Below are 26495 nucleotides of genomic sequence, written 5' to 3'. Positions count from 1 at the left end.
TATGATTTTTTTTTTTTTTTTTTTTGCCAAAGATGATTACTTCAAAAAAAAAAAAAAAATTTCCAATCCTGCTACGAAAATGTGTGAGTGGGACGGGGTGGTCTCCCAGGCATAGTGAGTGAGGAACCACAGGATGCTATTAGCACATCCTGCTTTCATTTATCAGAGTGGCTTCCAACCTACTTTAAAATCTTTCACACTTTCTATTGAGAAACAGTATATTACTTCTAGTTAGAACTGGATGCTGGGGATTCAGGCCTTATATAAGGTAGTTCTAGAGATACTTCGGAGTTTTTCTTCGTGTCTAGCGCCTACTCTGTTCTCCAACCCACTTTTCTTGAAGAGATCAACCACTGAATGGGGCAGGAAATGGAGTTTGGAGTGCCATTGATTCACTTGGCCCAGCTCTTTTTATTTTTCCTGTCTGTGTCCCGAGGGGAAAAAAGAAATACACTAGGGAGTCAAGAGTTGGGGAGGTTTATCTGAAAGAGATGCCGAGGGTGAGGCAATGGAACAAATTAAAGAGATAAAAGACAGACTTCAACAATGTAGATGACTTACAGTCGCTTTTCCCTTATGGATGTCTTTGCTCCAATTAATACTTTCTACAGCCTTAAGGTAAGATTATAAAGTAGGTAATAAGATCCTCTAAATCCTACTGTTTTGAAAGAATTCTTATTGTCTAATTCCCTTGGCTTTTCTGTAATGCTTTCAAGAGGTTTCAAGCCAAAGTTCCAGAAATGTAGGGCTTCCTCCCCTTTAGCCTGGGAGATAAGTAAAAATAATTGATTCTTCAGGGTCCTTAATTTGTTGGGATTGCAAGCCAAATCCTCAAAAGATCATGGTCCATTTGTTATATAAATGTTTCTGGGATTGAAAAAAAAAAGCTAAAGTCGGAGTAAGATTTGAGTCAGGTTGAATAAAAGTCTTAGGATTATGTGTGGGTCTATACTCAATGTTTTAAATGGTCTTTGGACATGTTAATAAAATTATATTAAAAAAAAAAAAAAAAAAGAGTTCCAAGCACTGCTACTCTGGGACACTGGGAAGGTCTTTTAATACTCGGGCCTTCTTTTCCTCATTTCTATTGGATGCAGCATTCAGCTTAGAGCCTCTGAAGTTAAGTTCTGGCTCTGTTCCATAGCATGATAATGGATGCAAAAGCTTTTCATTCTTTCTGAGGGGGAATTCGCTCAAGTGTAGAATGGGAAAAAGAATGGCTACATTAGAAAGTTATTGATTACCCATGTATCCAATAGCTATCATCTATGCAATGATTTGGGCTTCCTTGGTGGCTCAGACAGAAAAGAATCTGCCTGCACTGCAGGAGACCCAGGTTCGATCCCTGGATCAGGAAGATCCCCTGGAGAAGGACATGGCAACCCACTCCAGTATTCTTGCCTAGAGAGTCATATGGACAGAGGAACCTTATGGGTTACAGCCCACGGGATTGCAAAGAGTCAGACATGACTGAGCGCCTCACATTTTACTTTCTATATAGTCATTCATGTATTCATTTATTCATTCATTCTTAAGCCCCAAACCTGTACTAGGTTCTAGACTGTAACAGTGAATAAGCCATAATGTCTAACTTTAAGAAGCTCTAAAATTAATGGGTAGACAAAAATGTGAATGACTCCTCAGGTGGCTCAGTGGTAAAGAAATCTGTCTGCCAATACAGGAGACACAGGAGACATGGGTTCAGTCCCTGTGTCAGGAAGATCCCTTGGAGGAGAAAATGGCAACCCACTCCAGTATTCTTCCCTGAAAAATTCCACAGAGGAGCCTGGCGGGCTGCAGTCCAGGGGGCCGCAAAAGAGTCAGACATGACTGAGCAACATAACATGTGTGCATATAAGTGAATAGTTGATCACAATATAGATGATTCAGATTTCTGAGGGGGCACAATCGAGAGCAGTGGCAGGACATGGTCCCCTAAAGCAACATGCAAGGGTTTGAGGGTTGTAGAAGATCATGTTGGTTGCCAATCTGACACCATCCTCTTTTCTGGCTGACTTAATTCTGTTCCTGTAATCTGTGCTTCACTAATCCAATCATGGTAATCCCTCTCTTGCTGGTGATTGGTTTAGGCATGGGTTTGTTCTACAGTGCTGGTCACTGAGAATTGAAAGTCTGAGGATTCTGAGAAATATTTCCTTGCTCTTAAAGAGAGACACTCAGAGACCGAGAGAGGCTTTCCTCCCCTCTGAATGATGTTGTGACCTCGTGTTTTGCCTGTAATACAGCCATACCATCCATCTGCAACCACAAAGGAGCCAAATAGGCAAAGGATCCATCTGGGACTTCTCAGGCTGGTGAACTCAGCTCCTCAACAATGTCATCAGTGACCCTGCTTTGTCCATCTTTCTGTCCCATCGTCCTTCAAGAGGGAGGGGATATAGATATATTTATTTATGGCTGATTCAGGTTGTTATACAGCAGAAACCAACACAATCATTGTAAAGCAATTATCCACCAATTAAATATTTTAAAAAACCAAAGTAATATTTTCATCTAAAAAAGACCTCATGTTTTACAATACATCTTTGTTATAAATAAACCAATTGAGTTGGGGTTTCTGTGGCTTCAGTTACAAGGGCCTTGGCTGGTGATAGGATGCTTGATTCCTGAAGAAATAAGTGATACTCAGGGGATGAGAGAGGAGAAGGGCATTTTTTTGGCAAAAGAAGACAAATCGGTGAAGGCTCTTATAAAGAACCTGACTCTGGGAAGAAAATGAAAAAACAAAAATTCGTTGTAAGTGAGAGATGGCCAAAGATGAACCTGGAGAGATAACCAAGGTACAGGTCAGGGAAGCAATTGTATATCTTTGTGACAGTGACATAATTCCTCTTTATGAAAGTGTAATCTAGACAGCATATTAAAAAGCAGAGACATTGCTTTGCCAACAAAGATCCATATGGTCAAAGCTATGATTTTTCCAGTAGTCATGTATGGATATGAGAGTTGAACCATAAAGAAGACTGAGTGCCAAAGAATTGATGCTTTTGAACTGTGGTGTTGGAGAAGACTCTTGAGAGTCTCTTGAACTGCGAGGAGATCCAACCAGTCAATCCCAAAGGAAATCAATCCTGAATATTCATTGGAAGAACTGATATTGAAACTGAAGCTCCAATACTTTGGCTACCTGATGCAAAGAGCTGACTCATTAGAAAAGGCCCTGGTGCTGGGAAAGATTGAAGACAGGAGGAGAAGGGGATGACAGAGGATGAAGATGGTTGGATGGTATCATCGACTTAATGGACATGAGTGTGAGCAAGCTCTGGGAGATGCTGAAGGACAGGGAAGCCTGGCAAGAAAGTCCATGGGGTTGCAAAGAGTCGGACCTGACTGAGCGACTGAACAGCAACAATGACTGTAGACCAGGGAGGAGTCAGGACCATCAAGCCTCTTCCAGCACTGATGTTCATCTGCATATCAGGGCCCCTAGCCTGCAGGACTCCAAGAGGAACTTGGAGTTTACACTATTTTCCATGTGAGGACCATCACTGTGAGCACAGGACACCCTACTTTTGGCTACATGAGAGTGCAGAATGCTGGAGGCACCCTGTACACAGTAGCCTTGGGCCCCACTGAAGGCTTCATGGATTTGTTTTCTAATATAATTATTCCTACAGATATTTTAAATGGTGATTTTCTTCTTCTTCTTCCCTCTGTCTCTTTCCTCTTCCAACATGGTCTTCCCCTTCCTCCTTCCCACCTTCCTCCCTTCTTCTTGACTTCCAAACACTGGCCTTTTATCTCTACCTCTATCTCTTCCTCTAGGCAAATCATCACCCTACTCTTTCCACTCTTCCGTTTATGATATGAATCTGTTCATTGAATACTACTGGAAAGTGCAGAGCAAAATCATTTTTTAAAATCTTTGTTGGATTCAGATGTATCTTACAGTTTTCAATCAAGCCTCACTCCATTTGTAGCCCTCTTTCTTACTCAAATGTATCCCTGGATTTCATTTGCTAATTCATTTTAAGTTGGAACCATGTAAACCAAACTCTTTAAAATACACCTGCTTTAGAAATGGGCCACCCGTACCCTCAGGATAGAAGGATGACTGTGATAAGAGTGGAAATCATTTGTGATCATAAGGGATCAGATATGGCATTTTTTACACTCTTCTTACATATGTAAAATTACTGAGGCTGGGTCTCGATTAATGAAGTACTATTTATAATTTTTCTTCGAAAGCAGTCCTTTATTTTAAAAATAGCTCTGACAAGGATTTTATTATGGAATGAGGTATGTTAAAGAAGACTTCCTTGTGTTAAGGCAGAGAAGGATTATTTAGAATGAGTTTGTGTGCTTGTGTGTGTGTGCAAGCTGAAGGGCTTGCTGAGCTGAAGGTAGGAAGAAGGATTAGGTAGACATGACTTAAGACAATTGACTGAAAGAATACTAAATGCATATTATAGGCTCTCCCTTATTTCACAGGATATTTCCATGCAGTTTCCACTGAATAATTCAGTACTTGTATTCAACCAGTAACTTACCTAGGATGGTTTATGAATGGGATGAAATAGAATGAGAAGCCATGATCCCACCAGGTACTGTGTATTTTCATTCATAATCATCAGGATTGTTCTTCCTGTTTAGAACAAGAGGGAGAACAAGAAGGCAGACTTGGGTAGAAAAAAAAAAAAATAGCCTACTTATCAAGCCTTTTAAAGAAACATGGCAAATTGTAAAATAATTAGATTACTAGCACACTATTAGATATCGCCTTATGATTTTGTCCTTTTCCATCTTTCTACATTAAGACTCACATGTGAGTCCTCAAATATAAAGTGGTGAGTATTTCATATCCAGAGAACTAAAAATTGCACCTAACACATACTTTCTGACTCCCTAGCAGTCTTTTTCCCTGCCTTCACACAAAATGGCAAGAAGCCAACTTCTCAACACCACCAGTACAATCTATTTACCTCATACTCTGTGGGGTCAACAGGAGTGTGTTTCTGGAAATCATTCTCTCCACATGCACAGCAAAAATCATGTAAAACTTAAGACCAACTGGTCTGGTGACAATTTAATTTTTAATAAAAAATTAATAATAAGTGTTCTGATCCTAGGGTGAAAGTAGAGTTTGATAATGTTCCCAATTCACATTTTCTCACTTCTTTCATATTGTATTTCAGGCTCTTGTATTAATTCATTTCTTTCTTTTTGTTAAAAAAAAAATATTTACTTGACTGTGCCAGGTCTTAGTTATGGCACTCAGGATCTTTGATCTTCATTGCAGCCTGTGGAATCTTTTTAGTTTCGGCATGTGAACTCGTAGCTGGCACATGTGGGATCTAGTTCCCTGATCAGGGATCCAACCAGCTCCACCTACATTGGGAGGGTGGAGTCTTAGCCACTGGACCACCAGGGAAGCCACTAATTCATTTCTTAATTCCTTTGTTGATGATTGGTTTGTCCACTCAATTTTCAAAACCACTTAATGGCTTTACACTGTTCCAAGTCCTTTTTAAAAATTCCATGTAGACTTACTTTTGTGGTACGAGCTGTTGTGTTTCAATGTACACTTATGTTGGGTAATTGAAAGAGGTGAGGACATTTGCAGATTAATGGCCATTCAGGAGACCCAAATTCGATTCCTGGGTTGGGAAGATGCACTGGAGGAGGAAATGGAAACCCACTCCATTATTCTTGCCTGGAGAATTCCATGGTCAGAGGAACCTGGCAGACTATGGCCCATGGGATCTCAAAGAGTCATTCATGACTGAGCAACTAACACGTTCACTTTCATAATGGTAGGATGACAGAGTTGGGAATAATTCAGCTGAAAGATTCCCTTGATAATTTAGAGGGTTTTTTTGGAGGGGGGTGGGGTGAGGAGTAGGCAGTTTGCACAGAGGAAAGCAGAAGAGTTTTATTTTTAAATTATATTCGTTCAATGGTCACAAATAAGATAAAACTTGTTATGGTTGTTGTTCAAGGTAATATGTTGTAAAAGATTTTATACTGACTTATTTCAGATAGAAACGTGTGCTTAACTCAGGGCCAACTGCATAATATGACAATAACTTTGTTGTCCAGAACACTTGCCTATGATGAAAATTTATTAACAGTTATAAGATTTTATTGGTATCACATTCCAACAGTGTGATGTAGTCTGTGGCCCGCATTTCTCTATGGTGTACAGAACTGCTAATATTTATGGGGCCGAGCCAGTGTGTAGTCTCAACAATCTAGGGGGTCTTCACTCTTTAATGGCCCCGTGATTCATTCACAAGATATGTTTCCTGGCCCTGCCTCACCATGTGACTGTAAGCTAGATGACAGCAGTGGACAGTCATGTCCTTGGGATGCTCTTCACATGGTCTGCCATGTGGTTCTGCATTGCACAGTCTAGAACATTTCTGGAGTAGACTCCAGTGGACAGCTTGCTCAGCCCAGTTTAGCTTCATCCTCTCCCCCTCTCTCTCTGCCTTCTTCTCTCCTCCCTCCCTTCCTCCCCCAGCTCTCTCTCCCCCTTCCCCATTCTTCCCACATTCTTTCTCTTGTCTCTCCTTCTTCCGGAATAAATACTTGCTGTGTTGTTCCCCTTCATACATTGTTAAGGATGATCTTTGTTGTTGCTAAAATATAGTGGGAGTTCCCTGCTGGTCCAGTGGTTAAGACTCCACCTTCCAGTATAGGAAGTGTGGGTTTGATCCCTGGTCAGGGAGCTATGATCCCCTCTGCCTTGCAGCCAAAAACCCAAAAACATGAAACAGAAAACAATATTGTAACAAATTCAATAAAGACTTCAAAAATGGCCCACAGCAAAAGAAAAAAAAACCTTTTAAAAAATGTACTAAAGGAAGCTTCTTGAATCCACTTTCCTTTGACGTTTATGAGATTTGCCTGTATCAATTGTCTGATGAATAGATGAGCGTAGAGCCCCCTAGGAACTCTCTTTCTGGGGAAAACTGAGCAGACACTCCACAGGCAGCCCAGGTGCTGAATTCGTATAATGAGTTGCCTGAAAGCCCAGCAGATGTTAAGGTGTCTTTTCTCAGGTTTCTTCTGATTGGGAGGAAAAATTAAAAACAATTGACAATCGTGCAGGTGTGTGAGCCAGGCAGACTGAATGTCAGGGGTGATGCATCAGGATGTCATTTTCTCACGCGGCTGGGAACATGGATGTTACATTTTAACTTCCAGATTCACGAGAACAGAACTGTGGGTTTTTCTAAAGACGAAAAGCTCTCTAAAATGGGACATTTGCAAACTAATGTTTTGTGGAGATGGGAAGAAAAAAAATACCAGGAGGGAAACCATGGAGAACAGAGTAGAAGTCAGTCCTAAATATGAGCAAGGCAAACCTAAGCCTTGAAAGTAATGCTGCCCCAGACCCATGGCCCTGGGTGGCCAAATATCAAGGATCCTTGTGGTAACAACAGGCTTCCCTGGTGGCTCAGTGGTGACGAGCCCTCCTGCCAAAGCAGGAGGCATGTAAGAGATGTGTGTTCGATCCCTGGGTCTGGAAGTTCCCCTGGAGGAGGACATGGCAACCCATTCTCATATTCTTGCCTGGAGAATCCCATGGACAGAGGAGCCTGGAGGGTTACAGTCCACAGGGTTGCAAAGATATATGCCTGAGGCGACAGCACGCATGCAGGCACGCTGTGCTAACACTGGGATACTTGCTCAGTCATGGCTTATAAACTGGCCAGTCCTTGGCCTACGACCACTAGAGAAAGCCCAGAAAGACAACCGAGTTGGGGGCATATTGAAGACTTACAGGCAAATGTCACGGATTCAAGACTGCTTGGCCAGGGTCATATCCAGAGGCTCAGGTTTGCCGGATCCCAGTGGCCTGACAGGAGCTGGTGGAGACATAACCGTTAGGATCAGGGCTCAGGAAAAGACCCCTAGAAGGACAGGGTGGGGTTTGCAAGGCAGGGAGCTAAAAAAATGCTGGAATTTTGGACAGAGAGCAAAGACAGGGACTGGGAATTGTGAGACAGGAGGTGAGATAAGATGGGAATACAGACCAGGTCTCTGGGAGGACCCTGGGTCTTAGACTTAGGTGTGGGCCAGAGTGAGTCCACGCCCTCCAAACCCCAGATGCAGAAGCTCTTGCGTTCCCCTGTGTGGAGCTGGGGTTCCAAGCATAGTTGTAAGGATGTTCATAAACATCAACAGTGGGTGTGAGGCTAAACTATTGATCTGATCTTGCTGCAAAGTCTTCATGGGCTTTTGTACTTCTCGGTTTTATCTCTAACATTTACTCTTCTAAATCTACAAGTCTCTGAATTTCGGGGCTTTGCGTTTCTAGTCCTTCCTGCTGGCAAACTAGCTGTTTTCTTTTCTTAAAACACACCCCACTTCAGGTTTCTTTTTTTAAATATTTGTTTATTTTTACTTATTATTTGGCTGCATCTGGTCTTAGTTGCAACACGCGGCATCTTCATTGGGTCAGATAGATCCTTCATTTTGGTGAGCAGACTTTCTAGTTGTGGTGCTTGGGCTCAGTAGTTGTAGCGTGTGTGCTTAGTTGCTCCAAGGCACGTGGGATCTTAGTTCCTTGACCAGAAATCGAGCCTGTGTCCTCTGCATTGGAGGGCGGATTCTTAACCACAGAACCACCAGGGAAGTCCCTGGCTGCTGCTTTTCTGAGCTGCTCTCTTGTATCAGCTGACCAAATGAAGCCAATGCAATCAAAATGAAAATTTTGTCTCGTAACTTACCTCTCTGGAGCTATAACATATTACCTGTATTCTAGGTTAGTGAAGGTGGCAGTTTTACCACATACTTCAGCCCTGCATCTTAGGGGTGGCCCCTTCCAGCCTCCAGTGATGGTTTCCTTTTTGTAGACTAACCCCCTCGAGTCATAAGTTAGCTCCATGTATTTGAGGGTTGTGTTATGATGTGTGTGTGTCTGTGCTCAGTCATGTTCTACTCTTTGTGACCCCATGGACTGCAGCCCGTCAGGCTCCTCTGTCCATGGAATTCTCCAGGCACGAATACTGGAGTGGGTTGCCATTTCCTTCTCCAGGGGATCTTTGCAACCCAGGAATCCAACCTTTATCTCCTGCATTGACAGGTGAATTCTTTACCATTAATGCCACGTGGGGATCTCATTTTTAGGTACCATATATATACCTATATGTATATGCACATATATATGTATATATATGTGTGTTGGGTCTTAGTTGCATCAAAGAGATTGTGGCACTTGGACTCTCTAGTTGTGGTTCACAGGCTTAGCTGCTCTGTGGCATGCGAGATCTTAGTTTCCCGACCAGGGATTCAACCCACTTTCCCTGCATTACAAGGCAGATTTTTAACCACTGGATCACCAGGAAGTCCCTTTAGGCCCCACCAACCCCGCTTTTTTCTTTAGGTCGAAAAGATGAGATTATGTCAAAGCAAATAAAGGTTACATTTCAGTGGAGGTGTACTTCTTGTTCATACTACAGGTCTACCTAAGGTGGGCTGGGATCTTGGCTTTTTCTCTTCCCCACTCAAGCCCTCAGACTAAAGGAAGCTTCATCTCTATGTTGCCATGTTTTCCAAGAAGAAAGTAGTATGGGTGAACTGCATACCAGCTTTTAAAATTTCTGCCTGGAGATGACACGTGATATATTTCATTGACTAAAACAAGTCACGTGGCTAGTTTACCTTTCCGGAGAAATCTACCATGTGCCATGTACCTGAATACAAAGAGCAGGAAATATTTGGTGGGTATCACTAATTAGGGCTTCCCACCTAGTGGGAAGAGTGGTAAAGAACCCACCTGCCAATGCAGGAGACATAAGAGACGTGGGTCTGATCTTGGAGTTGGGAGGATCCCCTGGAGGAGGGCATGGCAACCCACTCCAGTATTCTTGCCTGGAGAATCCCGTGAACAGAGGAACCTGGCAGGCTTTAGTCCATAGATTCACAAAGAATCTGACACAATTGAAGTGATTGCACATACACTAATGATTACTACAATAGGAATAGCTGATGTCTATCAATTGCACTTTTTTATGGCATTCTCTACATATTAACTAAAATCTCACAATTCTCTGAACTAAGTACTGTAACAAATACTTATGGTAATAAATGATAAGATGGAGGCTTGGAGAGGTGAAAAAATTTGCCTGCGATTATATTGCTACTGAGTGGTAGAATTATATACATATATGTATATATATAATATTTATTTATTTCTTCAGCTGAGCCAGCTTTTAGTTGCTGCATGCACACTCTTAGTTGTGGCATATGTGGGATCTAGTTCCCTGACCAGGAATCGAACCCAGGCCCCCTACATTGGGAGCATGGAGTGCTAGCCACTGGACCATCAGGGAATTCCCTAGAATATATTTATCCCACACTCTTAACTCTTACATTCATTGCCTCTTTTGTGCTGCTGTTGATCCGAAAATGTATTCTCTATGACTTCCCTGAGTACCACAATACTAGCTCCCTCTGCTTGGGAGGAAGAGTAAATGATCTCAGTCACGGGCACTGGTGGGAGAGGGGCCCTGGGGTAGACGGTCCCCCTGAATAACAAGAGAAAGGCAACTGTTGTCCAGGCTCCCAGGACCCGCTGGGGGCATTTTTCCTGTTTAGCAGAGCACTGCTTGCTTTTTAGCCGTGAGGTGTTTCTGAACCTGAGAGAATGAAGGCGGAGGCTGGCCCCACTGGTGGAGGTGAGGATGTCATTAATTCAGAGGCTCCCTGCAGTGGTGCCCAGCTGACCAGGTGACGCTAGCCAGTCCCCGTGTAGCCGTCGGCACAAGGGGCCACCTTATTCTGCAAGACCTCTGCCACCCTGCTTTGCCTCTGGTAATTGAGCTGCCTGACCCCTGTGGGAGTCTCCCTTCTCCTTCTCAGAGAACGGAATTGATTTGTCAAACATATATCCACATCCCTCCACCCGGGGAAGATTCATTCTCTTGGCGAGGCTACACATCATGCTTTCAAAGTCAAGCGCTGAATCCTGCCACAGGCAATACCGGGGATTGTAGAACTCCCTATTTCTTCTCTTTCTGACATCTCCAAAATGTCAAGATATAAGTAAGTCATTTATTTATTCAACCAACATTTGGCTATAAAGGGCATATATATCAGATAAGTCTAGAACCTCTGTTAGCAACCCCGGACCCCAAATAAATAGCCTTAAGGTTCTTTAAGGACCACAGTCAAGTTCACATCAGGGTTCCCCAGAGCTCGTGGTGGACTGTGCAAAGTACCCACCCCCCATTTAATGAATACCTTGCATCCTGTATATACAGAGAAAGGAAAGGAAAGTGAAGTTGCTCATTCATTGTCCGACTCTTTGAGACCTCATGGACTGTAGCCCACCAGGCTCCTCTGTCCATGGGATTTTCCAGGCAAGAATACAGGAGTGGGTTGCCATTTCCTTCTCCAGGGGGTCTTCCCAACTCAGGGATCGAACCTGGATCTCCCGCATTGCAGGAAGACCATCTGAGCCACCAGGGAAGCTCTATATACAAAGAGCAGTCCCTCAAATCTCACCTCACTGGGAGAGGTGCTAAGTACTAGAAATATACCTAGTTCTTTCTGTTATTGGAGTATAGCTGTTTTACAATGTTGGGTTAGCTTCTGGTGTACAGCAAAGTGAATCAGCCATGTGTATACATATATCCCCGCTTCCTTGAATTTCCTTTCCATTTAGGTCACCAAAGAGCATTGAGTAGAGTTGTCTGTGCTATACAATCGGTTCTCATTAGTTATCTATTTTATACATAATAGTGTATATATGGTACTTCCCTGGTGTCTCAGTGGTAAAGAACCCGCCTGCCAATGCAGGAGACGAAGGTTTGATTCCTGGGTTGGGAAGATCCTGTGGAGAAGGAAATGGCAACCCATTCCAATATTCTTGCCTGGGAAATCCCATGGACAGAGGAGCTGGTGGGCTACAGTGTATGGGGTTGCAAAAGAGTCAGACACAACTTAGCGACTAAACAACAACAGCAAGTTTATATATGCCAACCCCAGTCTCCCAATTCATCCCACCCTACTACCCCCCGATGTCCTTATGTCCATTCTCTACGTCTGTGTCTCTATTTCTGCTTTGCAAATCCATCTAGATTTTTTAGTTTTTTTTTTTTTTTTTTGGTGTGGATCTTTTTAAAAGTCTTTACTGAATTTGTTACAATACTACTTCTGTTTGATATATTGATTTTTTGACCATGAAGCGTATGAGATCTTAGCTCCCTGACCAGGGATTGAACCCACACCCCCTACATTAGAAGGCAAAGTCTTAGCCACTGAACTGCCAGGGAAGTCCCTCTACCTAGTGTTTTTTTGTTTGTTTGTTTGTTTGTTTTTACTTTTTAATGAGGAAAAATAGATGGACAGTATACTACACCAATCACAAATGAACTTCTCCATGAATTGTCACCAAAAAGCACCTCTGTGTATTCAGCACCCAGCTCAAGAAACTGAACGTTACCAATACCCCAGGAATCCCCTTTCATGCCTCCTCTCCAGAATATTCTTCATCAGTGTAACCGTTATCTTGACTTTTAATATAATGATGCTCTTTTCAGCCTTAACAGCCTTGCCTCCTGCCACATGTATTTCTTGGACTTTGCACGTAATGGCCCTTAGAAGGAGCCACTGGGTGTCCCTCCTTGGCCCGTGGATCTCTCACAAGAAACACATTCTCCTTTGATTGCTCATTAGAGGGAGGTAGGGTTGTAGCTTTTCCCAGACTTGGGGGCTGCATTCATTTGGGTCCTGCAAGACAGGCATCAAGATGAAAGCAGGTATCCACGTAAGGAAATACCCATGAAGGATGAAGGGGAGAGAGAGCAGGAAGAGGCCAGAGAGCCTTCAGACCACAGTGCCGGTCTGCATCTGAGAAGGACGGAGGGGAGCTGGGAGGGTGTCCTTGGATAGGAGAAGCCTTGGATTGTAGGCAGATCGTCCATCCCAGGAGACCTGTGCTTCGCAGGCAGGAATGGCCCCACCCTTCTCCATCCCTGGGAGAGGCCAGGCGGGGCATGTCCTCAGAGCAGATGCTGCCAAGGAGCTGAAGGTGCTGAAGCTGGATTCCTCGGAGCAGGTTCTCATAAGGGGCACTCTAGGTGGTGCGCCTCCAAGGCCACCCAAGGTGGCTTCTTCTCTGGTGGATGCACTGACCTCTTCATTCGTGTGACAGTTTCATGTCACTGTCACGGCTGTGGTCAGAGAGTCGAAAGTCAAGCTAACCCGGGTGAGAGTTGTACTAGAGCCTTTGCTTCCTGGCAGAATGATTGCACTTCTCTGAGTCACAGTTTCCTCATCTGTAAAATGGGAGAACTTGTTCATACTTCATGAGGTTGCTCTAAGGGATTACAGGATTTCAGTAAAGTACAGGACTTCCCTGGTGGTCCAGTGGTTAAGAATCCACCTGCCAATGCTGAGGACACAGGTTTGATCTCTGTCCAGAAAGATTCCATATGCCACAGGGCAGTTGAGCCCGTGTGCCACAACTACTGAAGCCCAAGCACCCTAGAACCCGTGCTTCACAGCAAGAGAAGCCGCCGCAATAAGAACCACAACTAGAGAGTAGCTCTTTCTCGCCACAACTGGAGAAAAGACAGCATGCAGCGGTGAAGACACAGTGCAGCCAGAAATAAGTAAATAAAATAAAAAATTAAAGATAAAAAAAAGTATGTGACATGAAGTGGGTGCTCCATCAAGTCAATTCCATTTATTCCTCGCCTTGTAGGATTTCTCATCCTCCCCAGGGTGCAGTGCATACCCTCTTCCTTAGGGGTCACTTCCTGGGCATATTTCAGGGCATATTCTGCAGGGCTGGGTCATGATGCTTTGGGCTCTTAGGCAGCAGGTTCATTACCCCCCACTAAAGTCATGGGCCACTTGGAAGTCTGGTGAGCCCTATAGACCAGTGGTCCCCAACCTTTTTGGCACAAGGGATCATTTGTTTTTGTTTTTTTTTGGTGGAAAACAGTTTTTCCACGGATGGGGGTTGAAGGGGAGAGTAAGGATGGTTTCAGGATGATTCCGGTGCAGTAGAGTTCACACTCCTCTATGAATCTAATGCCACCACTGACTAACAGGAGGCAGGGCTCAGGCAGTAAGATGAGCAATGGGAGTGGCTGTAAATACAGATGAAGCTTCAGTTGCTCACCGGGGACTCACCACCTGCTGTGCCGTTTGGTTCCTAACAGGCCATGGGCTGATACCGATCTGTGGCCCCGGGGAATGGGGACCCCCGCTATAGACATTTTCCCAGGAAATCATTTCTAAGGAATAAAATCAAATACCTTAGATCAAAGAAGAAATCAATTATGCTTACACTATTTATCACAATATTACAAAAACAAATTTGTGACATAGTAATGGATCTGTCTCTTTAGTTCATATGGTAAAGAATCCACCTGCAATACAGGAGACCCAGGTTCAATCCCTGGGTTGGGAAGATCCTCTGGAGAACGGAATGGCAACCCGCTCCAGTATTCTTGCCTGGAAGATCCCACGGACAGATGAGCCTGGTGAGCTATAGTCTGTGGGGTCGCGAAGAGTCGGATACGACTGAGCGACTGATACTACTGATGGATCTGTTTCTTTTTTAACACCTTAGGTAACACATTCTAGTGGTGCGCCTAATAATGAGTCTAAGTTTAAGTCACAAAGAGCATAATTGCTATTTTGTGACATCTACAACAGGCATGATGTGATAGGAAAATGTCTTTGATTGTATCAGGGATAAAGTCTCAGGCACCGCTGATTCTCCAGCAGTGTGTTGTCTACATCCATAAATGGAAGGAAATGCTAGATTTCAGTTAGAGGTAAGGGAAAATTAGAGATGTACTTTTTTTCCCCCCTCCATCCAAATTTATGATTACAAACCCCAGGTAAAGACCTCCTGCCTGAGATGAATGGTAACTGTCTGCTCACTTTGGAGCATTTAATGTCCAGAAATGGAGGTGCCCCCAGGCGTTCTCAGACCCTGCCCACCCATCGCAGGTTTCCCGGGTAACATGTATACAAAAGTCTTCAGTGAGTTGACAAGGCCACTGATGTGGGCGTGTTCAGTCTTGTTATTTTGTCCCTACACGGTGGCAGAACATTGGGCAAGTCTGGGTAATTCTCAAGCCCTGGAATCACTTTCCAGCTTGTCTGCAGAATGAAGTGTTCCCATTTATTTTCTCCCTCCCTTCCTCCTTTTATTCAGTGAAGGCAGCTTGCATTTCCCACCGTTCTAACCCAACCCAAAGTTCCGGAACAGGTTTGCTCTTGGAATCCACTGGTGGATCCAGTGTGAGTTCAGGGGGTTTTATCTACTCAAACCTATCCACTCATTAGGGCTTCTCTGGTGGCTCAGTGGCTAAGAATCCACCTGCCAATGAGGGTTTGATCCCTGGGTCAGGAAGATCCCCAGGAGAAGGAAATGGAAATCCACTCTAGTATTCTTGCCTGGGAAATCCCATGGACAGAGGAGCCTGGTGGGCTACAGTCTATGGGATCGCAAAAGAGTCGGACACGACTGAGTGACTAAACGATACCAACAATGCACTCACTTGCCTATAGGACATCTGAGAATCTTATAATGAGAGAAGTTTTCATCCCGGTGTGAAATGCAATCCTGCAAGCTGATATACACCACTTGGCAAGCACTGTATCATGTCGAAGGCAATGTGCTAGGTGCCATTTATGTGTTTTCTCGATTAATCTTGACAACTCCACGGGGGAATCACTTGTACTCATGTTTCAAAGAACAAATGGGAACCAGAGAGTTTAATACCATTATTAAAATAATACACCCAGGACTTGAATTTGAAAGGTAGCTCTAACTTACTCCAAATCCTTGAAAATGATATAAGAGCCCTCCAGCTCAAAGTTCCCTTGATTAGGCTCAGGTAGGAAAAATCAAAGTAACAAAAGTGAGGTGGTGAGTACGATATTAAGCATGTTATTTTCGCTGCCAGGCTAAGAACACTAGGGACCACAGTATGCCTTAGATTCTGCCCAGGTCCCAAGAGCTGCTGGTAGCAAAGGCCAGCAAAGGCCACGTCAAGTTTGACTGCATTTTCTGTGTCCTCAATCTCTTTCTTTTGAACATCAGATGCGGAGAAATTACTGGCTCACTCTGCGCTTCTTTGTGTCCATTTAATCTCTGGTGATTTGCTGTTGACATCATCAGTAATCTGCTCTGACCTCCTGCATGGATAGGGTAGTTATGGCCCACCAAAGCAGCTCCTGACTGGTTGCAGGCTTATTTGTGTGCTTCTAGCACTCGAGATTCTAGGCTTTGCTCTGGAATGCACCAGACAGAAGAGATGATGATGCTGGCTCCTACCTGCATTCCTTTCTCAATTCCTCACCATCCTAGTGTCTATAGGTGTAACTCAAAAATGACTAGCTGGACTTTGCTTGGTAAAGTTTATATGGTAGAAAGATGGACTCAGATCCAGGGAGAGAATTGTTTAGACTAGGCTAAACTCAAAACCCAAGCCAAACTGAACTACTGTGGCCACCTAGCCTGAGCTATACTAATTCCTTACTTTTAAAGGTTCACATGCTTTCATTTCCTTTATAACAGTAATGGTGTAATGGTCCCACTTACTCAGTACCATGCCAAGCAGTTGCCGAGAGCTCTATGGGCATTATTTAAGCAATCCTCATAGGAATGCTGGGCTTCCCAGGTGACACTAGTGGTAAAGAGCTCACCTGCCAATTCAAAAGACGTAAGAGATGCAAGTTCGATCTCTGGGTCGGGAAGATGCCCTGGAGGAGGGCATGGCGACCCAATTCAGTATTCTTTCCTGGATAATCCCTTGGACTAAGGAACCTGGAGGGCTCTGGTCCTTAGGATCGCAAAGAGTTGGACACAACTGAGACGACTTGGTATGTGTACATGCATAGGAATGCTATGAGGTATGTGATACTACTGTAACCATTTGGCAGATGATAAAACTGAGACTAAGGGTTGTCATTTAGCCACTAAATAAGGCATCTGGGATTCAGATTTTTCTCTAAGTGATTCCAAATTTCATGTTCAGAAACCACAGTTGGCAAACAGTGTGGATAGTGATTAAGGGTGGGTGCTCTTTTATTTTCTTGTTGATAATTGTCATTTATTTCCTTTCAGTTAAGAAGTAAATGTGATGAAGGCATTATGTGGTCATGCAGTGTGTGTGTGTGTGTGTGTGTGTGTGTGTGTGTGTGTGTGTTGGAGTGGGGGGAGAGAGAGGACAGAAGTAGGGGATGGGGTAGTTGATATTGATTTATGAAGCTTATTACAAGCATATACAAGGATGTGTGGGAAAGACGATGTGGAAAGACTAGGCTTTGGCAATCTAAAATATGTCTAGATTAGGATAAAAGTAATTACAGTTTTTATACTTGTTTTTGAAAAGTCCGTGAAGTTCCAAGTGAATCTAATACAGAGCAGAGAAAGTGATGAAGGGCAGATAGAGGTACATGGGTTGGTGGGTGGAACAGCTACTGAGGAAATTGTCGGCTCAGGACATCCTGGCCTCCCGGGCCTGCCCCCACCATGAGACATACAGAGAGAGTGGCTGTGCTGTATTCATTTCCTATTTCTTTGTAACACATGGCCACAAATGCAGTGGCTTAAAACCAGATCCTTCATTAGCCTGCAGTCCTTTATTTTTTTCTTTTTTCTTCAATCATAGGTGTTTTACTTAATAGATTTTAAGTGGAATTTTTTTTAAAAAGCTTTTAATTAGAAATTCAGATTAACAGGAAGTTGCAAAGATAATAGAGAGAGGTCCTGTGTACTTTGCACCTAGTTAGCTTGCAGTCCTTTGGGTAGATGTGTGGGTGGGCTTGAGTGGGTAGCCTGCATGGGGTCTCACAGGGCTGAGATGAAGGTGTTGGCCAGGTTGGGCTTTTACATGAAAGATCTAAGGAAGATGATTCTTCCAGGTTCATTCAATTGTTGGCAGCATTTAGGGGGGTCACGCTTCACTCCTAGGGGCTGGTCTGTGGGCTTGCAGGTGGTTCCTCTGTCTTCAAAGCCAAAACAGCACATTGAATGCTTCTCTTTCTTTGATTCTCTCTTATCCCTCACCTTCTGCTACAGAAAAAGCTTCCTCTTTCAAGGGTTCACCTGGTTGGGTCAGGCCCACCCAGATCATCTCTGTATTTTAAAGTTAACTGATTTGGGATTTTAATTGCATTATCAGAATCCCTTCTCAGCATTTCCTAGATTCATGTTTGATTTAACAATGAAGGACCAGGAGTCTTGGAGTGTCATCTTTAGAAGTCTGCCCCCCCACAACTGCCTTCTTCCTAAATGACTGCAGCCTTCTTGTCACAAGTGGTTAGACGGGAAAATTGTCATCTGACCCAGAGCTGGGAGAATTAGTTCATTTCCTGAGATATTTGAAAGTACGTCCCTCTGTCTGGGGATATTGGAGGTGATTTCTTTTACAAGGGCTTCCCTGGTGGCTTCGATGGTAAAGAATCCACCTGCAGTGAGGAACTGGGTTTCTATGCCTGGGTTGGAAAGATCCCCTGGAGGAGGGCATGGCAACCCACTCCAGTATTCTTGCCTGGAGAATCCCCATGGGTAGCAGAGCCTGGCGGGCTACAGTCCATGGGGTTGCAAAGAGTCGGACATGATTGAACAACTAAGCACGCAAGCAGGAGGGTTAGAAACATTGTCACACCTATGTTTTTAAAAAGGAGTATAGAAACCGGAACGTAGGAATTCAGAGAATACAGGAAGCTGAGGGATCAATTAGGCTGTGACACGGCACAGGGCGCTGTGCCGGGAAACTTGGAAGGGGATAATGGAGAAAAGAGAGTCAACATTTTGGTGAAAGAAATGAAAGGACGATGCCTGAGAGATGAGAAAAGGAGAGGCAGGCAGGTAGGGATGGTTCAAGAAAGAGCCCCAAGACCCTGCTGAAGAAGTCTGGATCAGGAGTAACACTGTTAACTGAGATCAGAGTGTGGAAGGAGGGTGTATTTGGGCAGAGAATGAGTTCTCCGTGGAACCCGCAGAGGGACCTTTCCAGTAGGCAAGTGACAATGTGAGTCTGAAACAAAGTGGAAAGGAGGAATCTGGAGGTTCGATTTGGGGCTCGATGTGAACTAAGGGGTGGCTGAAGTCTTGGCAGTGACCTTAATGGTGGGGGAGGGAGTAGAGTACGCAGCTCCCAAGCTCTAAAGACACTGGGATGGTCTCTGTAGCCCCAACGTGAACAGGGTAGATAAGAAAGGCGAGGACTGAGAGGGCAGAGGGCAAGAAGAGATGGCATGTTTCCCTTAGGTTTAAAAATAGTCGCAGGGGGAACTTCTCTGGTGGTCCAATGGTTAAGAATCTGCCTTGGAATGCAGGGAACTCAGGTTCAGTGCCTGGTCAGGAAACTAAGATCCTGCATGCCACAGAACAACTAAACCTGCTCGTCATAATGAGAGAACCAGCGCGCCGAAACAAAAGAACCTGCATGATGGAATGAAAATCCCATGTGCTGCATCTAAGACCCAACGCAGCCAAATAAATAAACTCTTGTCCATCTTGGGTGGCCCGGCCCGGTATGGCTTGTAGCTTCACTGAGTTACACAAGCCCCTTTGCCATGACAAGGCTGTGAGATTATGAAGGGGAATAAATACGTAAAATAAATTAAAAAAAAATAACAGTCTCACGATGCACTTTACATTGGCTCTGGCACCTCTTCTCTTCTCCAGGCCCACTGATGCTTTTTAATTCTGTTTTAAAATTGTGGCAAAATGCACATAACGCCATACTTATCATCCCAGCCGTTTTTATGCGTACAGTTCAGTTCCGTGGCCATCATCCATCCTCCATCTCTAGAACTCTTTTCGTCCCATAAAGCTGAAACCCTGACCCACTAAGCACCAACTCCCTGTGCCCTGCCCCCCTCAGCCCCTGGCAACCACTGTTCTGCTTTCTGTCTCTGAATTTTTTGAATACTCTAGGTTTCTCATAGAAGTGTAATCATACAGCATTTGTCTTTTTGTGGTTGATGTATTTCACTTAACATAATGTCCTCCAGGTTCATCCAGGTTGTAGCACGTGTCAGAGTCTCCTTCCAGGGCATCCCTGGTGGCCCAGGTGGTAAAGAACTCCTTCCTTTTTAAGGCTGAATAATACTCCTTGGTATGTATGTACACATACCACATTCTGCTTACCTAGTCATCCGTTGTCAGTGAACGTTTGGGTTTTAGCTATTGTGAATAATGCTTTTAGCCATTGTGAATAATGCTGCTATGAGCATGGGTGTACAAATGACTCTTTGAGACTCTGGTTTCAGTTCTTTTGAATACATACCCAGAAGTGACATTGCTGGATCATGTAATAGTTCTATTTAAACAATTTTGAGGACGTACCATAGTGTTTTCCACAGAGACTGTAGCATTTGACACTTCTACCAAGAGTGCACAAGGGGTCCATTTTCTCAGCATCCTTACCAACACTTGCTATTTTGTTTTTTTTATTCATTTTTTATTCTTATAGTAGCTATTCTCGTGAGTCTGAGGTGGTCCGTAGGTGCTGTTTGGTTGAACATTGGTTTGTGCTGTCATTTTTTCAGCTTTTTTGTTGTGCTCATTAAGTTTAATTGGTTCGTTTAGTAGAGGCGTGTCTATGTGTTGTTGTTCAGTCACTAAGTCGTGTCCAATTCTTTGTGACCCGATGGACTGGAGCCTTCCAGGCTCCTCTGTTAGGGAGTGTTAATGTTAATTTTATTTTAAAGTTTTATTTATCATGATTTATTTTTGGCTGCACTAGGTCCTCATTGCCGTGGTGGGCTTTCTCCGGTTGTGGTGCATGGGCTTCTCATTGCAGTGGCTTCTCTTGTTGCAGAGCACAGGCTCTAGTGTTCCAGCTTCTGTAGATTCGACTATTGGGCCCTAGAGCATGGGATTAGTAGTTGTGGAACACAGGCTTAGTTGCCCCATGACGTGTTGGATCTTTCCAGACCAGAGATTGAACCCGTGTCCCCTGAATTGGCAGGCAATTCTCAACCACTGGACCACCAGGGAGGTCCTGTGCTGTCGTTTTGTATGATCAAACACTCCGTGTCCTGACTTAAATTGGCCAGAAGGCCACTGGAATTTTCTGGGACACCTAGTGCAAAGAGCTGACTCATTGAAAAATACCCTGATACTGGGAAAGATTGAGGGCAGGGGGAGAAGGGGGCATAGCAAATGAGATGGCTAGATGGCATTACCGACTCAGTGGACGCGAGTTTGAGCAAACTCTGGGAGAGAGTGAAGGACAGAGAAGCCTGCAGTCCATGGGGTTGCAAAAAGTTGGACACGACTTAAGCAACTGAAAAACAATAGGCCCAAAGTTGCTAATGAAGGGATTTGATCATTCATTGGCAAATGTTCATAGCATTCTCTAAATATGAGATGTGGGCCAGCCTCTGCTTGATAATCCTGTATGTGGATTTACCCTAGACAATTTCCTTGTCTTCTTTCAGGAGATTAAGAGTCAGAATGGAGAGGGGATAAACCCATTGTGGACAATTCAGCATAAATACAAGCACTGATGAGCAAGGCATATGGCACATTATTTCGCTGGCTGAATTCATTCCCACCAGGACAAGTGCCATCCCTGGAAAAAGAAGTCTCCTTCTTGCAGGGCTCCAAAGAGGAGGCCAACAGCTCAGTGAAGAGTTTTACAGAGTAACAAGATGTTTGATAATTCAGGTTCCACGTGTTACCTATCTGCTTAACTTTTATTCTGCATTTACAAAAAATACATTTCCTAAATTATTTGGCTCCACTGTCAGTAAAAGGCTCTAACATCATTTAAAATTTCAGGCTATAGGTTGTCTCATTTGCATTCCAGATACTGTTTCTGATGGAGGATAATTGCTTAGTTCTTTCTGTGGAGTGAGGGGGTAAGGATGGTTCAATAATGGCACTAGTGGTAAAGAACTCACCTACCAATGCAGGAGACATAAGAGACACCGGTTTGATACCTGGGTTGGGAAGATGCCCTGGAGAAGGGCATGGCAACCCACTCCAGTATTCTTGCCTAGAGAATCTGATGGACAGAAGAGCTTGGTGAGCTACAGTCCCTGGGGTCACAAAGAGTCAGACATGACTGAACAACTAAGCAGCAGCAGCATTATTTTTTAAAAAGATAGACAGAGATGGGGAAACAGACAAAACTCTCTCCACCCTGAAGTTTAACTGTGGAAACCAGAGTTACCGTGATCCAGAAATGCAATTAATTGATAAGTTCATGTATTCATTCATTCCTTCCTCATTTGGGGGCTTCCCAGGTGGCACTAGTGATAAAGAACCTGCCTGCCAGTGCAGGAGACATAAGAGACCCGGGTTCAATCCCCGAGACAGGAGATCCCCTGGAGGAAGTCATGGAAACCCACTCCAGTATTCTTGCCTGGAGAATCCCATGGACAGAGGAGCCTGGCAGGCTACAGTCCATAGGGTTGCAAAGAGTTGAACATGACTGAAGCGACTTTGCATGCATGCATCTCTCTCATTCATTCAAAATGCTGGTATAACCAGCAACACTATTCTTTTTTCTTATAAAGATGTTTGATGTCAACTGTTTTGTTTTTTTTTTTTTTTTTTAGGGAGAAAATGGCATCATATTTTTATGTATTTTCTTTAAACACTAGTAACATTTAACTTTTTATTTATTTTTAAAATAATTTGTAGTTCATCATCGGTGAATTATTTCTTCATATCCTTGACCAGTTTTCTTTTTAATTTTTTTAACTTGGAGAAGAACTGCTTTACAACATTGTTTCGGTTTCTGCTGTACAATGATGTGAATCAGCCATAAGTATACATATATTCCCTCTCTCTTGACCTCTCTCCTACCTCCCACCCCATCCCACTCCTCTTGGCGATGTGGAACCTTTTTTAAGTCTTTGTTGAATTTGTTACACTACTGCTTCAGTTTTGTGTTTTGGCTTTTTGGCCGTCAGGAATGTGGGATCTTAGCTCCCCAACCAGGGATTGAACCCACACCCTCTGCACTGGAAGCAGAAGTCTTAACCACTGGACCACCAGGGAAGCCCCACCAGCAGTGCCATTCTTATCAGTCAGCTTTCCAGCCCCTGACAAAGGATAGGCTTATTGGAAGTCACTGACATTCCAGAGAGATGGTCCGAGAAGCACTGAGTGAACTGCTCATTTTCTGATGCTCCACTGGAGGACCAGGTGGGCTCCCAGCGCTCTGTACACTTGGTCCTGGTTGCCCTAATGCCCGCAGACATGCCTGGTGTTTAGCATCGTGGTTTTGACTTTTCACTGGGTGAACCAAAAAGAACTGGCCAGGAGCCGTGCCTGGTGTTTAGCATCATGGTTTTGACTTTTCACTGGGTGAACCAAAAAGAACTGGCCAGGAGCAGAACATTGCTGTATTGTTTTTTGGTTTTTTTTTTCTGTAAAACAGTGTTCTTTTCACTTCAGGGCACTGTTATTTTTGTATTATATTATTTCAACAGGCTCCTGATTGGTCAACTGGCCTTGATTCTGGCCCCCTCCACTGCCATCCATTTTCCACATTGAGTCATCATTCTAATCACTCTAAAATGCATGTTTCATCAAGTCACTTCTCATGATTACGAGGCTGCAATGACTCTCCCTTGGTTACAGAATAAATCTAGGCTCCATTGTGTATCCCATGGGGCCTTCCGCGGCCTGCTCCTGGCCCACGACACCTCCTCACGCTCTGGGCTTCAGTAAGACCAGCGGTGTAACTCCCACTTCCTCAGACATGCTCTGCTCTCTCTCCCTCCCCTGCCTCCAGCCTGCCCAGCCCTCTGCTTCCCCCAGCTCCTGTTCTGCTCTGAAGTTGAACTCACTGGGGAAATTACCCCCCCACCTCTCTTAAGTCCTCCCAGCCTGGGTTACACGCTGCTTTGCGCCCTCCTGTAAACCTCCACCCCCCTCTCCACCACAGCCTGTATCACACACTTGGCCGTCAATTGTGCATCTGCCTCTAGGCTTTGGGAACCGGTCGGGCCAGTTAACTCTGCACCCTTGTGTCCTTAGGGTGTAGAGCAGGCCTGGCATTAGTAGATCTGCAGCAAATGTTGGGACAAAGAAGTCCCCAGCCTTCTCCTGTGCCACAAATAGGTGACTTCTTGTGCCATTGCTGGAGTCACTCCATGACGTAAGTGTTGTTTGCCCCTTTTGGGAAGTCAGAGATACTAGCATTCACAGTTGCACACACTGACTGCTGCTCCTGCTGTGGTCTCAGAAGTGACAAGCTACTCAACGGGAGAGGGAGGAATGGAAAGTTACCTGGCAGACCTGTGTCACTGGCACCCTCTTTTCCCTCTGGGATATTACCTTCACCTCCTGAAGGCATGGTCAGTCCAGGAATCCCTGGAGGCCCCCTCCTACAGATTCAATGTCCCTCATCTCTGGTGGAGAAAGGCCAGGCACCTGATCTAAACTCAGCTAATGGGAGCATCTGTCCTGGGACCTTAGAATCTTTGAAATAAAGGGAGAAGAAAAGAAATAGAACCCAACTGAAGCTGATGTGGAGGAGAAGAGGAATGGAGGAAATCAGGCACATGAGTATCTTTGCCTGTTTATAATAGGAAATCCTCCAATAACTTGATGGTTTACGTAAGATAGATTTCTGTCTCATATAAAAGAAGTCCTGGAATAAGTGGCTCATGAACGCTAAAGCCATTACAGGAAGATGTGAGAGATCCAGTGTTCTTCAACTCCATGTTCCTAGGCTATGAGACTGTCCTCATAGTCCAGTATGGCTGCTAGAGCAGCCGGTCTTCACATAAATATTCCAAGCAACAAGATGGAGGAAGTGGAAGGTAAAAGAGGATGCCTCCTTCTTTTAAAGACATTTCCTGAAATTTAAAAAATCGTGTTAAAAAACACTACTTTTACTTATATCTTATTGTCCAGAACTTAGTCATATCTGAATATAGATTCAAGGAAGGCTGTGGAATGTAGTCTTCCAAGTGACTGACAATATTGCTAGTGGGAAATCATGATTATGTTATTAAAGAAGTATATGTGTATGTTCAGTTGTGTCCACCTCGTAGCCCGCCAGGCTCCTTTGTCCATGGAATTTTCCAGATAAGAATGCTGGAGTGGGTTGCCATTTCTTCCCCCAGGGGATCTTCCTGACTCAGGGATCAAACCCTAATCTCCTGAGTCCCCTTCATTGGCAGGCAGATTCTTTACCCCTGAGCCAATCTGGGAAGCCCTATTAAAGAAAAGGGTGATATATATTGGGAGTTAATAGTAGCATCCCAACACTAGTTATTGTTGTTGTTTTGCGAAGGGTTAGGTGTCCAAGGCGGAGAAGGCAATGGCACCCCACTCCAGTACTCTTGCCTGGAAAATCCCATGGACGGAGGAGCCTGGTAGGCTACAGTCCATGGGGTCGCTAAGAGTCGGACACGACTGAGCGACTTCACTTTCACTTTTCCCTTTCATGCATTGGAGAAGGAAATGGCAACCCACTCCAGTATTCTTGCCTGGAGAATCCCAGGGATGGTGGAGCCTGGTGGGCTGCCGTCTGTGGGGTCGCACAGAGTCGGACATGACTGAAGCAACTTAGCAGCAGCAGCAGCAGGTGTCCAAGGATTGTTTCAAGATAAGTTCCAAGTATTGCTGTTTATATACTTGGGTAATGACTGAGCTGGGATAAAAGCAGTAGCAGCAGCAGATGTAGCATAGACCTTTGAGGAGCTACCAAGTAACAGACACTCTGTTATGGGCATATGGGTGTGTGCATTATTTATCTTGACCCCAGATGACAACCCTATTATCATTCCTGTTGTGTAGTGATGAAGCATATCCATGATCAGAAGGTGCCAGGGCTTGGTTTGAATGCAGACCTGACTTGAAAACTCACGTTCACCCCACTTCCATGCCTGGATGCCCAGTCTACAACATCAGAGCAAAATCACTTTAGTCAGTGTGATGCTCAGAAGTGCTGTTTACCTGGACACCAGCAGGCAAGGTTCCTATAAAGGGAGGAGCACAGTGGTGTGTCCCTAGTCTTGATGGTTGGGACAGGCTAATGAGGATCACTTCCTTGTGAGGTGTGTGATGTCCTCATTTCACTGTTGTTGTTGTTCAGTTGCTCAGTCATGTCCAACTCTTTGTGAGCCCATGAACTGCAGCACGCTAAGCTGCCCTGTCCTCTATCACCTGGAGTTTGCTCTAACTGATGTCCATTGAGTCGATGATGCCATCCAACCATCTTATCCTCTGTTGCCCTCTTCTCCTCCTCTTGTCTTCAGTCTTTCCCAGCATCAGGGAATTTCCCATGAGTTGGCTTGGGTTTTAAGGAAATAGTAGGTAGTTTTTCTCTGAGACCTATTTTTTGGCTTTTTTTTTTTTTTTACTTCACCTCTCAAAATGCAACTATGAACTTAATGGTACCTGGTTTAGGAAGGACTCAGTATTTGGGCTTCCCTGGTGGCTCAGATAGTAAAGAATCTGCAGAAGACCTGGGTTCAGCCCCTGGGTCAGGAAGATCCTCTGGAGGAGGAAATGGCAACCCACACCAGTGTTCTTGCCTGGAGAATTCCATGGACAGAGGAGCCTGGCC

At 44.3% G+C, this 26495-nt stretch overlaps 1 long non-coding RNA gene across 2 annotated transcripts in view; it reads left to right on the top strand.

Moving 5' to 3' along the window:
• LOC145532588 (uncharacterized) overlaps positions 1-26495 on the top strand; it is a 623961-nt gene that overhangs the window by 387700 nt on the left and 209766 nt on the right. The window lies entirely within an intron of this gene.

The sequence above is a fragment of the Giraffa tippelskirchi genome, chromosome 13 (assembly GCF_054371585.1).
Source record: "Giraffa tippelskirchi isolate mGirTip1 chromosome 13, T2T-mGirTip1v1.2.pri, whole genome shotgun sequence".
In the NCBI taxonomy this organism is placed as follows: Eukaryota; Metazoa; Chordata; class Mammalia; order Artiodactyla; family Giraffidae; genus Giraffa; species Giraffa tippelskirchi.
Note: the sequence above shows the minus strand (reverse complement) of the source record. Positions and strands in the feature narration are given on the sequence as shown.